The sequence below is a fragment of the Cibotium barometz genome, chromosome 31 (genome assembly GCF_041138505.1).
Source record: "Cibotium barometz isolate CiBa-2024 chromosome 31, ASM4113850v1, whole genome shotgun sequence".
In the NCBI taxonomy this organism is placed as follows: Eukaryota; Viridiplantae; Streptophyta; class Polypodiopsida; order Cyatheales; family Cibotiaceae; genus Cibotium; species Cibotium barometz.
The window spans coordinates 49,762,476-49,775,512 of NC_141076.1; the positions used below are offsets into that span (position 1 = coordinate 49,762,476).

At 50.6% G+C, this 13,037-nt stretch overlaps 1 protein-coding gene across 1 annotated transcript in view; it reads left to right on the forward strand.

Moving 5' to 3' along the window:
- LOC147620981 (putative receptor-like protein kinase At1g80870) overlaps positions 1–12,651 on the forward strand; it is a 70,508-nt gene extending 57,857 nt beyond the window's left edge. The window contains 1 exon segment of the mRNA XM_086825270.1: positions 11,868–12,651. The gene's annotated coding sequence lies outside the window, so the exon portion shown is untranslated.
- The last annotated feature ends 386 nt before the right edge of the window (positions 12,652–13,037 follow it).

Below are 13,037 nucleotides of genomic sequence, written 5' to 3' on the forward strand. Positions count from 1 at the left end.
GCCAGAATACGCAGTATCCGCAGCCAAATCTGCTGCGCCTTAGGCTACAGCTCAAAAGGGAGCTCTCGGAATGTCAGTCGTAATGCCAGCATGCACAGTCAGATGGTTGTACAGGGATCGGAAATTGAAAACCTTAAGCAAGAGAAGGTTCGTTTGGAAGAAGAAAATGGAGGCTTACAAATACAAAGTCAGAAGCTGGCAGAAGAGGCATCCTATGCAAAGGAGCTAGCATCAGCTGCTGCTGTTGAGCTGAGAAATTTAGCAGCGGAAGTTACTAAGCTCTCTTTTCAGGATGTGCATGTGGAAAATCTTGTTTCTACCACATCCTCAAGAGATAAGGTAAACATGGATATTTCAAAGCTGCTGAGGGGATAAGAAGAAGACACATAGTAAGTGCCCAATACATAAGCATAAATGTCGTCTTAACGACTACCGCTGCAGGTTTACGCTGTAAACAAGCCAGGTGCCCACTGCTGAGCCCCTGTGGGCGACCAGCCACTGGAAAGTCGAGATCCTGCGGGCCTGTCGACTAGCCCAGAGCCGAGTCCAGAAATCCTCCACGAACTCCTGTGAGAGTCCCTGTAGCCGCCAATGCCCCGCTGCAGCTAGAGAGACCATCCTCCTCGCCGTCAAAATATGCCTCCCTAGCCGAACAGTATACTGGAAAAAGGTGATCTCTGTGGCCTCAAGGGATGCATAAGGATCATGCCACTCGTACTCCCCAGGGTCCCACTGTAGCCGGGCCAAGGGGCGCATTGCATATGCCCATATGCGCCAATCCGGGAGCACATCAGCAGGGTCGGGGTCAATATGCCACTTCCGAGAAGCGGCGGCCACTACCCGTATCCTCTGAAAGGTGCACTCTGCAACCAAAGGCGACGCCACCTCCACTCTCTGAAGTCTGCTCTCATCCTGAATCTCATAGTAGAGGCATCAGCCATCCTCAGTGCAAGCTCTGACAGCAATTAGGATCTCCAACCGTGTAAAGGCTCCCATTCACCGTGGGGCCACTGGCTCGAAAGGCGTGAACCACTCCTCTGTGAGTGCCTCCTGAATATCATCCCTCATAATCAACCCCCCTCTGAAGTGACTTAGCCTCTCCACCTGGATCTCCTCTGGGAGACTGCAGAAGGCCTGCCAGTCTCCAAAACTTCGTGCTGGGCCTGCCGCTAAAGGTCCACAGGCTAGACGAGGCCGAGAACCCAGCATATGACCCTGCTCTGTGCGAACTGCTGGGCTCCAGATGAGCGGCTGTCTGGCCCGCTCCTCAACACAAGGAGAAGGTCGCTGAGAGAGCCCCGGTCTCAGCAGCTCCCAAGCTCTCAGGATGCTCAAAGCAAATATGTCCTCCCATCCTCTACTAAGGCCTGTCCTCCTCATCTCTATGAAGATCCAGCTAATCTCTGGTGCCCAAGTGCCCCCTGCTGGGGGAGCCCGAGCTTGCAGCCGCTGCAAGAGAAGCTCTTTCCAAGGCTCAGCGCCTGGAAGCAGCCCCCGAACAATAAGCTTCCCCAATAAGGCTCTACTCTGATCGACTGGATCTATAATGCCCAAGCCTCCCTGAGCCAGCGGAAGTGTAATAACTGCCCATGCAACCTTTGCCCGGGCTGGCTGACCGTCCCGCCCAGACCAAAGAAAGTTCCTGATCAGCCTCTGTACCTGGCTGATGCAAGAGCTCGAGAAGATCCAGCAAGACGTAATGTACCACATGGTCGCTAACAGCACCTGATTTGCCACCACCACCCTCCCAGCCAAGGATAGTCGAGCTGTACTCCAATACAAAAGCTTCTTCCGAATGCTCAGAAGAAGCGGGGCAATCTGCTGCTCAGGTGACAAATCTAGTCCAATCTGGCATCCCAAATACCGCACTGCTGTGCCAGGAGGAATCCATCTAAAACCGGGGTCCGGGCTCCATGCCGGAGTGGGAGCACTACTTATCCAAAAGGCCACTGTCTTGCGCCAATTGATCAATGCTCCTGAAGCTGCACTAAAAACCTGGAGCGACTGCTCTGCCCGAAGAAGATTGGCCTCTTGGCCGTGCAAAAATAAGCCCATGTAGTCTGCAAACTCAGCATCGAGCAGGTCCTCCCCCCGGACTGGGAGCTGGAGTCCTCTCAAACCAACCTCCTCTGCCGTCAAATACATGCTCATAGCCTCCGCAAAGAAGAGAAAAAGAAAAGGGGTGAGGGGACACCCCTGACGGACTGATCTGGTCAGCTCAAAACTCGGCCCCCGTCCTCCTGCAATCAACACCTGGCTACGAGCTATGGAATACAAAGCCGCCACCCCTCTGATCCATCCTGGCTCAAAGCCCAGGCGAAGCATAGTGCCCTCTAAGAAACCCCAATCAACTCTATCGTATGCCTTCTCAAAATCGAGAAGCATCACGACCAAGTCTTCGCCAAGAAATCTAGCTCGGGCCGTCGCCTCCCAGAAAGTAAAGATGTTGTCAAGGATACTGCGCTACTTGACGAATCCTGTCTGGGTAGCATGAATCAACTCCCCCAGGAAGGGCTGGATCCTCAAACTCAAGGCCTTTGCTAAGACCTTGTAGACAGTATTGAGAATCGTAATAGGCCTCCAATGCCGAATATCATCTGATACTCCCTCCCCCTTGGGGATAAGAAAGATCAAGCCCTCTGAAAAGCTCTGTGGCATCACCCCAGTGTCCAAAACATACTGAAAGCCCCTGCGGAGGCCTGGCTCCAAAAGGTCCCAATAGCGCATAAAAAAGGCCTCAGTCCGTCCTCCCCTGGGCAACTATGTCGCGGCAGGACCCTCAAGGCCTCGGCAAGCTTAATCTCTGAAAGAGGCGCACCAAGAACTGTACGCATACGATCTGTGACCCTCCTCTGCACATGGGCCCACACAGTCTGTCTGCAAGCATCTCTATCCTCAGTGGCTGGCTCCGCTGAAAGCAGGTCTCTATAGAATGCAGTGGCAATGGCTCTGATCTCCCCGGGCTCAGTAGCTACCGATCCATCCGGTCTACCAAGCTGACGAACTCTTGCTCGAGCATGGCGGGATCCAGTGATCTCAAAAAACTCCCCAGTCACTCTATCACCAAGCTGCGTCCACTGAGAGGCCTCACGACGATAGTAAAACTCATGTCTCTGCTCCTCTGCCTCTCTACCCTCCTGGCGTGCCTGGCTCAGCTGTGACGCCACCCACTCACATGCAGGCTGCTGCTGCTCCTGAAGGCGCTGTAGTGAAGCAAGGCTGCGTCTCAGCCGATGCTCCCACTCGCGAATCTCTCCCAGCCGTGACAAAGCTGCAGCGTGCGAAAAGAGCTAAGCTCGATGAGTCCCTGGGCACACTGGCCTGCTGCATCCTGGTCAGAGCACTGACTATCATGCCAGATCCTCTCAATGTCCTCAGCGAGACTGGGATCTGTAAGTACCCTCTCTGGGATCCTCAACTGCAAGCTGGGCTCCCGTGTCCTCTCCTCCAATGTCAGGATAACTGGCGCATGATCTGAAAATGAGGTGCCAGCGAGAATGCCGACGGAGCCTCCTCGCTCCCCTAACCAGTCGCCCACATAAAAGCGATCAATCCGTGATAGATTAGTCCCTCCCTGCCGGCGATCCGACCGAGAGAAACTAAGACTGTCCTGAGAGCGGGAGAAGGCCCCATGCTGCCATGCATCAGTGATCCTCAGTGACATGTAAAACCGGTCCCAAGCTGCAAGCTCCGTGCCGTGCACTGTAACATGACTGCCTCCCACCCTATCGGCCGGGTCCTCAAGCATGTTGAAGTCTCCCGCGACACACCAATGTGCGGCCTCTGGCAATGCATCCGTAACCTGGGTCCAGAACTCTGCTCTGGCACTAGCATGATTGGGCGCATAGACGTTGAGCACGCCCAATAGCTCATCATGCATCCTCAGAATGACATACTGTGCTCTACGAGGCACAATGATCCCTCGATCCACAATGGCCTACCGCCATACATCTGCAATGACCATGCATACTCCTCCCTGTCCACCCAAAGGACCAAACCCTGTAGACCAAAAGGTGTCCCATCTACCAGGCATCACCGAACCATATCTTCGGATCCTGCTCTCACCCAAGTGGTGCTCCTGCATCATCAAAATATCAATGCTGCCACCAACCAGGCATCTCTGAAGCTCCTGCCTCAAGCAACCACGATAGCGTATAAAATGTGCTCCGCCCTGGCCCTGTACATTCCATGAGATGATCCTCATGGATGACCTGCTGAGGTGGATGCTGTCTCAGCCGTACGGCGGGCCTTCGCAAGCGGCTTGGATGGAGAGTAGTCCCCATCCGAGCGGCTGCGAATCTGTCCACCCGGTGTACTGCAAGAATCACGGATCAGGCGCCAGTGGTTGTGGCCCATGGCGACTGCCTCCCGCTCTGACAGAGCAACCTCGTGTATACATACATATCCAGGGTCGCATGCAAGGTCTGCCACTATGCGCACGACCAAATGACGAATCCCTGAGGCATCCACACTCCCGGGATCCAAGAAAAAATGAGCCAACTCCCATAGCCGGCCTATCACATCTGTCACCTCCAGATTGCTCACATGATGAGAAAACTCAACTGCCTGAGTCTTCAAAGTGCTAAGAGCGAGCTCTAGAGTCTACTACCGGTCGCATGGGCCACATAGAGGGAACGAGAAGGCCACCATTGAATCAAGTGCCTCCTCCCCGCGGGCCGGAGGTATCACTACATGAACTCGGATGGGTGCCGGCTCATGGGGGCCCTCTCCTCCAAAAAGCCGAGTGAAGGCGTAATCAAAAGCCTCCGAGCGTTGTCTAACACCGAGGCGACTCAGCTGACTGCGGATAGATGATATCCGTGAAGCCCGAATCGGCATGGTAGGTCTCCTCTGTGGTGCTCGAGCGAGGTCGGTGCTCAGCGCCCTCCGGACTGCAGGCGAAGGCCAGGGGACTGCCAGGGCCTCCCGGGAAGGTGAGGCGGGTGGGGGGGGGGAGGAGGGGGGGGCGAGGGGGGTGGAGAGGGAGCCGCTGCCGAAACCGGAGCGGGGACGGGAGGAGGCGAAGGTGGAAGCGAGGCGGTGGGAGGGGACGGGGGTGGGGGGGGTGAAGGAGGGGGTGCTGGCATCTCCTGGTCCTCAGTCGTCGCCGCGCAGGGGTCTCCTCCTGGAGGGGAGCAAAGCTGTTCCTCACGGGAACCCAGTGAGGCTGAGACTGTGGCTGCTGCTGCAGCGGTCTCTGGGCGTGCTGCTGTGGTTGTCTCCCTCGGCGGCGCCCCTCTCCAGGCTGCCACTCCGAGGTCTCTGTGGCCTGAGCAGGTGTCCCGGAGGCAGCCTGCCGTGCCGCATCCGTGGGCGGGCCATCAGGGGCCTGTTGCTGTGGTGAGGGTCGAGGTCTCCTGCGAGGGCAGGCCTTGGCCAGATGACCGACCTGCCTGCAAATGAAGCACTGGTTCGGGAGCCCCGAGAACTCCACTCTCTAATCAATCCATCCCCCCCCTATCCTAGGTAGCTGAATGACCTTAGGAAGGGAGGAGGTGTCAGACACCAAAACTCTGACCGAAGGTAGCCCAGCTGCTCTGGCCACCACTGAAGCTGCTGTAGGTCCAGTCTCTAGTACCGAGCCCACCAATGCTCCTAGCCTAGAGAGGAGCGGAAGATACTCCCGGCGGAGTCTAGGGAAGCAAACTGTAACATGAAAAAGGCGCTCTCCCTGCTCAGCCGCTGCTGGGTCAAAGCAGAGCGGGCTGCTGTCCCGAGTGGTGTAGTGGTGCAAGCTCTGCTGACAAGGGTGTTGCAAGACCTGAAGGGCGTAGGCTCTGGTGACAAGTGTTGCGTAGCTCAGGGGTGCAGGCTCTGGTGACAAGGGTGCTGTGTACCTAAGGGGTGGTGAAGAGCAGAGAGGGCTACCGTCCCCAGTGGTGTCGATGGTGAAGTTAAGCAGAGAGTGGCCTGCTGTCCCAGAGAGTACTGATGATAAAACGATGATGTCTTGTACTGTAGCAGAGAGTGGGCTGTTGTCTCGATAGTGTGAGCTGAGGAAAAACGCTGAAGTGTTCTATGTAGCAGAGGGGGCTGCTGTCCCACGAGTTGAAGATAAAATGCTGATATGCTCTACTGTAGTAGAGAGAGCTGCTGTCCCATGAACAGATATGTAATGCTGATGTGATCTATGTGGTAGACTGTAGTAGAGAGGGCTACTGTCCCATGAACAGATTTGTAACACTGATGTGATCTATGTGGCAGAGAGGGCTGGCATTCCAAAGTGTAGCTAGAAACGTTGAAGTACAGTGCTGTAGCAGAGCGGGCTGCTGTCCCAAGGTGTAGCTTGTAGCAGAGAGTAGGTGTGGCCAGTAGTAAATGCTGATGTGCTGGGGCTGACAAGTGATGATGATAAAGCACGTATGTGTCACGTGTATGCCCCCGCAGCAGCAACAACAGCAGCAGCAGCAACATCAGATGGTATCAAGAAGTGGTACAATGGTGAAGTGATGAGGCAAAGCTATATATAGTCTGTGCCATGAGGGACTCCTAGTCGGCCAGCAGCAAAGACACAAAAAATCCCAAATAAAACCTAGTAAAATCCCCTTTTTATGGCTTGGAAAATGTTGTTTTCACACCCCCTCTCAGGCCAAAAAGGTGACCATGAGAGAAGATAATGGATGCCAGGGTCCCACACTGACACACTGGCAGAAGGAATGTATCCCCCTTTGGAAACAAAATCTCATAAAGTCAGAGAGGGCAATCGTGATGGCAAAGGTAGCTGAGAGTGGGCTGCTGTCTTGATGGTGTGAGCTGAGGAAAAACGCTCAAGTGTTCTATGTAGCAGAGAGGGTTGCTGTCCCATGAGCTGAAGATAAAACGCTGCTATGCTCTACTGTATCAGAGAGGGCTGCTGTCCCATGAGCTGAAGATAAAACGCTGATATGCTCTACTGTAGCAGAGAGGGCTGCTGTCCCATGAACAGATATGTAATGCTGATGTGATCTATGTGGCAGAGAGGGTTGCTGTCCCATGAACAGATATGTAACGTTGATGTGATCTACGTGGCAGAGAGGTCTGCCATCCCAAAGTGTAGCCAGATGTAAAATGCTGAAGGACAGTGCTGTAGCAGAGCGGGCTGCTGTCCCAAGGTGTGGCATGTAGCAGAGAGTGGGCTTCTGTCCCAAGGTGTGGTGAGTAGTAAATGCTGATGTGCTGGGGCTGACAAGCGATGATGATAAAGCAGGTATGGTGTATGCAGCTGTAGCAGCAGCAACAACAGCAGCAAATGGTACCTGATATGGTCAAGAAGTGGTACAATGGTAAAGTGATGAGGCAAAGGCCAATGAGGTGATAGCTCAAGTGGTGAAGGTGTTTGCCTAGGACCAAGAGGTCCTGGGTTCAAAACCCCCCTTGGTGCTTCCTCGGGGGCATCGCCTACGGGTGGATAAATAAGCGCCTACGGGCGGCCATCTACTGATGGTGCAATTTGATAACTATGGGAGGATCTTGGGCCAAAGGCCAGTTGAAAAAAAAAAGAAAAAAGTGATGAGGCAAAGCTATATATAGTTTGTGGGACTGCTGGTCGGCCAGCCTAAAGGCTGTTGGCCAGCAGCAAAGACAAAAAATCCCAAATAAAACCAGTAACGCCCAATAAAATCCCCTTTCAGGGCTTGGAAAAATGTTGTTTTCACATAGGTAGGAGGTGTTTTTTCACATCTTTTCTCACGTGAAAGCATAGTTTCTCCTTTTAAATTCTGAAATTCAGAATCGGCTCATAGGTTTTCTTGCAAGAGTAGACGCTTTGCTTTCTTCGCTTCATCCATGGCGGAAGATCTCCAGCTTGACGTCACCATGTCAGACCACGAGGAGCATCCTCAGTCCAAAGGAGATCTCATGTGGAGTTAAGAGCAGGAAGAGGTCGAGGGGGTAGAGAAAACTTACTTCAAGAGCAGACGACATAACTCTGGGCTGATTTACATGCTGATATTTAGCTGAAGATCTCCAGCTTGATGTCACCCTATCATATCATGAGGAGCATCCTCAGCTTGAAGGGGATCATGTGGAGTTTGAGTGGGAAGGGCTCACAATCCTGCAGAGATCTCTGCCATGTGGAAGGATTTCCTGGAGCATGATGGATTCACTCATATAAGAGTTGGTGACTTTAATGAGTGATTAGAGTTGGTGACTCTAAGTCAGTAAGAAGAGTTTGTGACTTTGACTACTGAATTTATGCATTCATGCAAGGGTTGTTGATCCTAGTGAGTGTGTAAACTCATGAAAGTGTTGGTGAGTCTGTTCAGTGAGCATGTGAACTCATGGAAGGGTTGGTGACCCTGGTGAGTTAGTTGGGCTCATGCAAGGGCAATTGCTCTAGTGAGTAAAGTATTTGGATCCAGCATGGGTGGTGCCCATGATCGCGACTGTTTTGGTGTACAAGATGGCAAGTTGGGAGATTTAATCCGAATCATTGCGCACAAGCATTTGCCTGTGAAATGCACTTGCACGTGTGACTTGTTTTGTTTGCCTATACATTGCATGGTATTTCGCTTGTGAATGTCCACGAGCATCGGGTGTAACTTCCGGGGTGCCCCGGGGTTTCGCAAAACACTTGACCATTAATGCAATTAAACACTGAATTTGGCCATAGCCTTAACAAATATCCATCATCACTTTCCATAAAACATAAAAGCTGGACAAAACATCCACAAATGCTGAAAGTGGAGCTTGCACGTGACACCACATAGATACCGGAACGGGCCGATCCCCAACCCCCTCTTGGAGTAATTTATTACCCAAGGAGAATAATATCATGTACAAACTTTGAGGACCTGGTATGAAAACCACACTTTTCCTAGTCCTAAAAAGGAGATTTTACTGGGCTTTATTGGTTTTATTTGGGATTTTTGTGTCTTTCCTGTTGGCCGACACAGTCCCACAGACTAATATAGATTAGCCTCATCATTCATCAACATCATAGACATATCAGGTACCATCTTCTGCTGCTGCTGCTGTCAAGGCCTACACCACATTGCTATATCATCATCGCCTGACAGTACAGCAGCTCAGCGTTTGCTACTGGCCACACCTTGGGACAGTAGCCCACTCTCTGCTATAGGCCACACCGTGGGACAATAGCTCTCTCTGCTACATTTAGTACATTAGTGTTACATATCTGTTCATGGGACAGCAGCCCTCTCTGCCACATAGATCACATCAGCGTTACATAATCTGTTAATATGACAACCCCCCTCTCTGCTATAGTAGAGCATGTCAGCGTTTTATCTTCAGCTCATGGGACCACCCTCCTCTCTGCTACATAGAGCACTTCAGCATTTTCCTCAGCTCACACCATCGGGACAACAGCCCACTCTCTGCTACAGTACAAGACATCATTGTTTTATCATTAGTACTCTTTGGGACAGCAGCCCACTCTCTGCTACATCACACCATCGAGACGGCATCCCACTCTCTGCTTATCTTCACTATCGCAGGACGGCAGCCCTCTCTGCTCTTCACCACCCCTCAGGTACGCAGCACCCTTGTCACCAGAGCCTGCACCCTTCAGGTCTTGGAGCACCCTTGTCACCAGAGCTTGCACCACTACACCACTCGAGATGGCAGCCCTCTCTGCACTTCATCTACCACCTCAGGTACCGCAGCACCCTTGTCACCAGAGCCTGCATCACCTCATCTTTCCCTACCACTTCCACCTCGGAGTGCCTCTGCATCCACCGACGCGAGCCTTCGATACCGACCACCTCTCGGAGTGCTTTGCCTCACATCGACGCGAGCGTTCGTCATCGACCGTGCCTCGGCTCTGACATCATCTCTTCTTCTGCACTGGTCTTTCTACTCTCAGAGTCACCTCACATCAGAGGGCCACTTGTACATATGTTCACTCACCATTATATATAGACTCACTCACCTATTTCATGTTGCGTTGTTTTACTTTGATCTCTCGTACATTTGGTCCTTTCGTCCTTTTTCCCTCATATTACTCTCCCCACGGGAGATGCCAGATTATCCTTATACAAATGGCATAACATAGCCCAACACGAGGCAACCATAAAATTCAGCCGGCACATAGTTGTAGAAATGCCGAGCCAACAATATAAACCATACACCTCCGTGTGAGTACTGATTCTTTCCCAAAAACCATGGGTCTTCATGCAATAGAGCTGGTACAGCAAGTACAACTCTCCATTCAGCCGGTACAACAAGTACAATGGCTAGTATAATAGGTATAGTGGCCGGTACAGCAAGTACAAGGGTTGGTATAGCAAGTACAAGGGTTGGTACAGCAAGTATAGTGGCTAGTAAAACAGGTACATTGGTTGGTACAGTAGGTACATCAAGTACAATGGCTAATACAGTGGGTACAATGGCTGGTGCAGCCGGTACAATGGCTGGTACAGTAGGTACAACAAGCACAAGGGCTGGTATAGTAGGTACAATGGCTGGTACAGCCGGTACAATGGCTGGTAGAGCAAGTACAAGGGCTGGTACAACAAGTACAGTGGCTAAAATCATAATAAAATGATTGAATACCTTTGCCTTTAGTATTTCTTTGCGATGGAAGCCTCCAAAACAGTCCCCAACAATCAGTATTCGTCATGGATAGCCTTCAAGAGAGAGAGAAAGAGAGTGGCCATCATTAGGGTAGCATGAAATGGTGGTAGAGGCTAGTGTGCAGCAAGAGAGCCTCCTTCAAATGAAGAGAGAGGGCTCCAATTTATAGATTTGGGCCTCCCATGAGCTAAAATGGCAAGAGAAGGTTATAATAACAAGTGTGAGGCCACTTGTCTCACTTTGATCCACTTTCTTGCCACATGTCCCAATCTAAGAGATGGGTTCTCCCATGATCTCTCTCTAAAAAAATATCCCAATTGGTAGCCCATTTGTCATAGGTACTTTGGCAACTCTTGGTATCTTCTCAATTCCATACGTAATGATGCGAACAGAATTTCCATTGGAGTTGGGCCAAAAATAGCAACTCCTAAATTTTGGGAGTGTGATCCTTTGTATTCCAGGATAATCCTTTATTGACTTCTTCTGTGGGGAGTATAGGGCTGTTGGACAGCAGAGAGGAGAGTTTGGAGGCTGGCTGACTACTACGGTTGCTGCCAGACAACTGGTCGACTCCATGAGAACAAGCTTCAGGGCTGGTCGACTATCGAAACTGGTGCTACTGGGCTGGTCGACAGTGATTTCTCCCTTTTCTAGTGCTGGCCGAGTTGCTTACAGGATATGGAGAGCCAGTCGGATTTACAGCAAAATTCAGCAAGATACCAAGGGTTTTCTTGGGATGGAACCGATACAGTTTGTGCGTGGCTTCAACCCTACTCTGAATGGATGCAAAACGATTTGGTCTAAGTGCTGATTTGCACAATCGTGTGGACAGCCGTGAAACCAAGGGAACAATTGGTGATTGTTTGGCCTTGGTTGGTGACCGAGGGCTTGGTTTCACGGGAAGGCAGTTGGTGACTGCTTTGGCCCTAGTTGGTGATCAAGGATTTGTTCTTTTGGAAGAGCAGTTGGTGACTGTTTTGGCCTTGGTTGGTGACCGAGGGTTGTTTTTCTCTATTGAGTAGTTGGTGACTGCTTTGCTCTGGTTGGTGACAGAGAGCTTGTATTACTTTGTTTTCCATAGATTTGGATAAATCTGGTGCTGGTAGAGGAGTGGATTGTTGGTAATAAAGATACCCCAAGGGGGAGCTGGCCCAACTTCAGCCCCTAGTGCTGTGTCGTGTGCAAGATTATCTTGTGTGGCTTCAAGATGTATATGTTTATGATGCCCGTGGTGACAGATGTATTGATTCATGCTCATGTTGTGCTGGATGTTGAATGTATATTGTGATTTGGGCCATTGGTTTTTTGTATTGATATGCCCGCTTGTGACAACAAAACTCTAGGCTGATTTACAGGTTGAAATTCAGCAGTTACGGGAACAGGTGGTGCTTTTGCAGAGAGCGGTTATTGGTACAACCACTACTCAAAGCACGGTTGGAGTTGCTCCTTCGTTCATACCGGATGCATTTGCAGGTGAGAAGGAGAGGATACATGAGGTTGTAGACTGTTGGCTCAACTATTGGAATGTTCAACTATGCTGAACTGTTGGAATGCTCACTTCGAGTTTCACCCTTTCTCGGATGCCCGGAAGATACAGTTGGCGAGGGGTCTCCTGAAGAGGAAAGCCCTTACTTGGTGAAGAGAGCTGATGGATAAACCCACTACTTCAGTGGGTTTTGAGACTCAATTTTGAGATCTGTTCCTCTAGAGTCTAGTGGAAGGATGAGTTTGACGTGGTGTGCAAATGCAAGACTTGGATATGTGAGTCGTGTCTTTTAACACGTACTTACAACAGTTTAGAGAGTTGCAGCCGAGGGTCGAGGGTCAAGCACATGGCGCAGGCCCATAGGGCATAAATTTGGATCTTCATCCAGAAAATCAGCACTTGATTATGATTCACATGTCGTGCAATCAATTGTAAAGCAACAATGGGCAAGTTGCAGAGGAGCTGGCTATGGAGTTGAGACTCTGACATGCAAGTGTACTTCCACTCTTTAGCCCTCTTTTAGTTCTGATCTGCATTGGCTGTTGGCGGCTGGCCAAGAAACACGGGGATGTCAGACTTCATCAACTCATCCCCATCATCCCCATGTTGAAGTTCTAAGGTTTTTGGTTCTAATTGAATCTTGTTTCTTGAAAGACTGCACCGCTACTAGCCATAGGTCTTGCCTTGCCTCTCTACATTATAATTACACACTAAGTAAATGGACCCAAGTAATATATGACGCATGATTACATACATAAGGGCAACATATGCCAATATATGAATAAATAATGACACACAAGATGCGTAGGGGCACTCAAGCACTGCCTCTTATACACAATAAAATACAAAATCTCAGGCATTGTCGCTTTGTTCCAGGTTCGGAAACAAAGTTAATTCTTACTTGTCAAAGAAATAATGAATGTATGTCACTCACAGGGAATGGTTAAATCTTTAAATCTTTGAAGAAACGACAGGAGGCCTATAGGTGAATCTTTGAAGGATGGGACCAAAAGGGAATGCTTATGGCTTGATAACATTA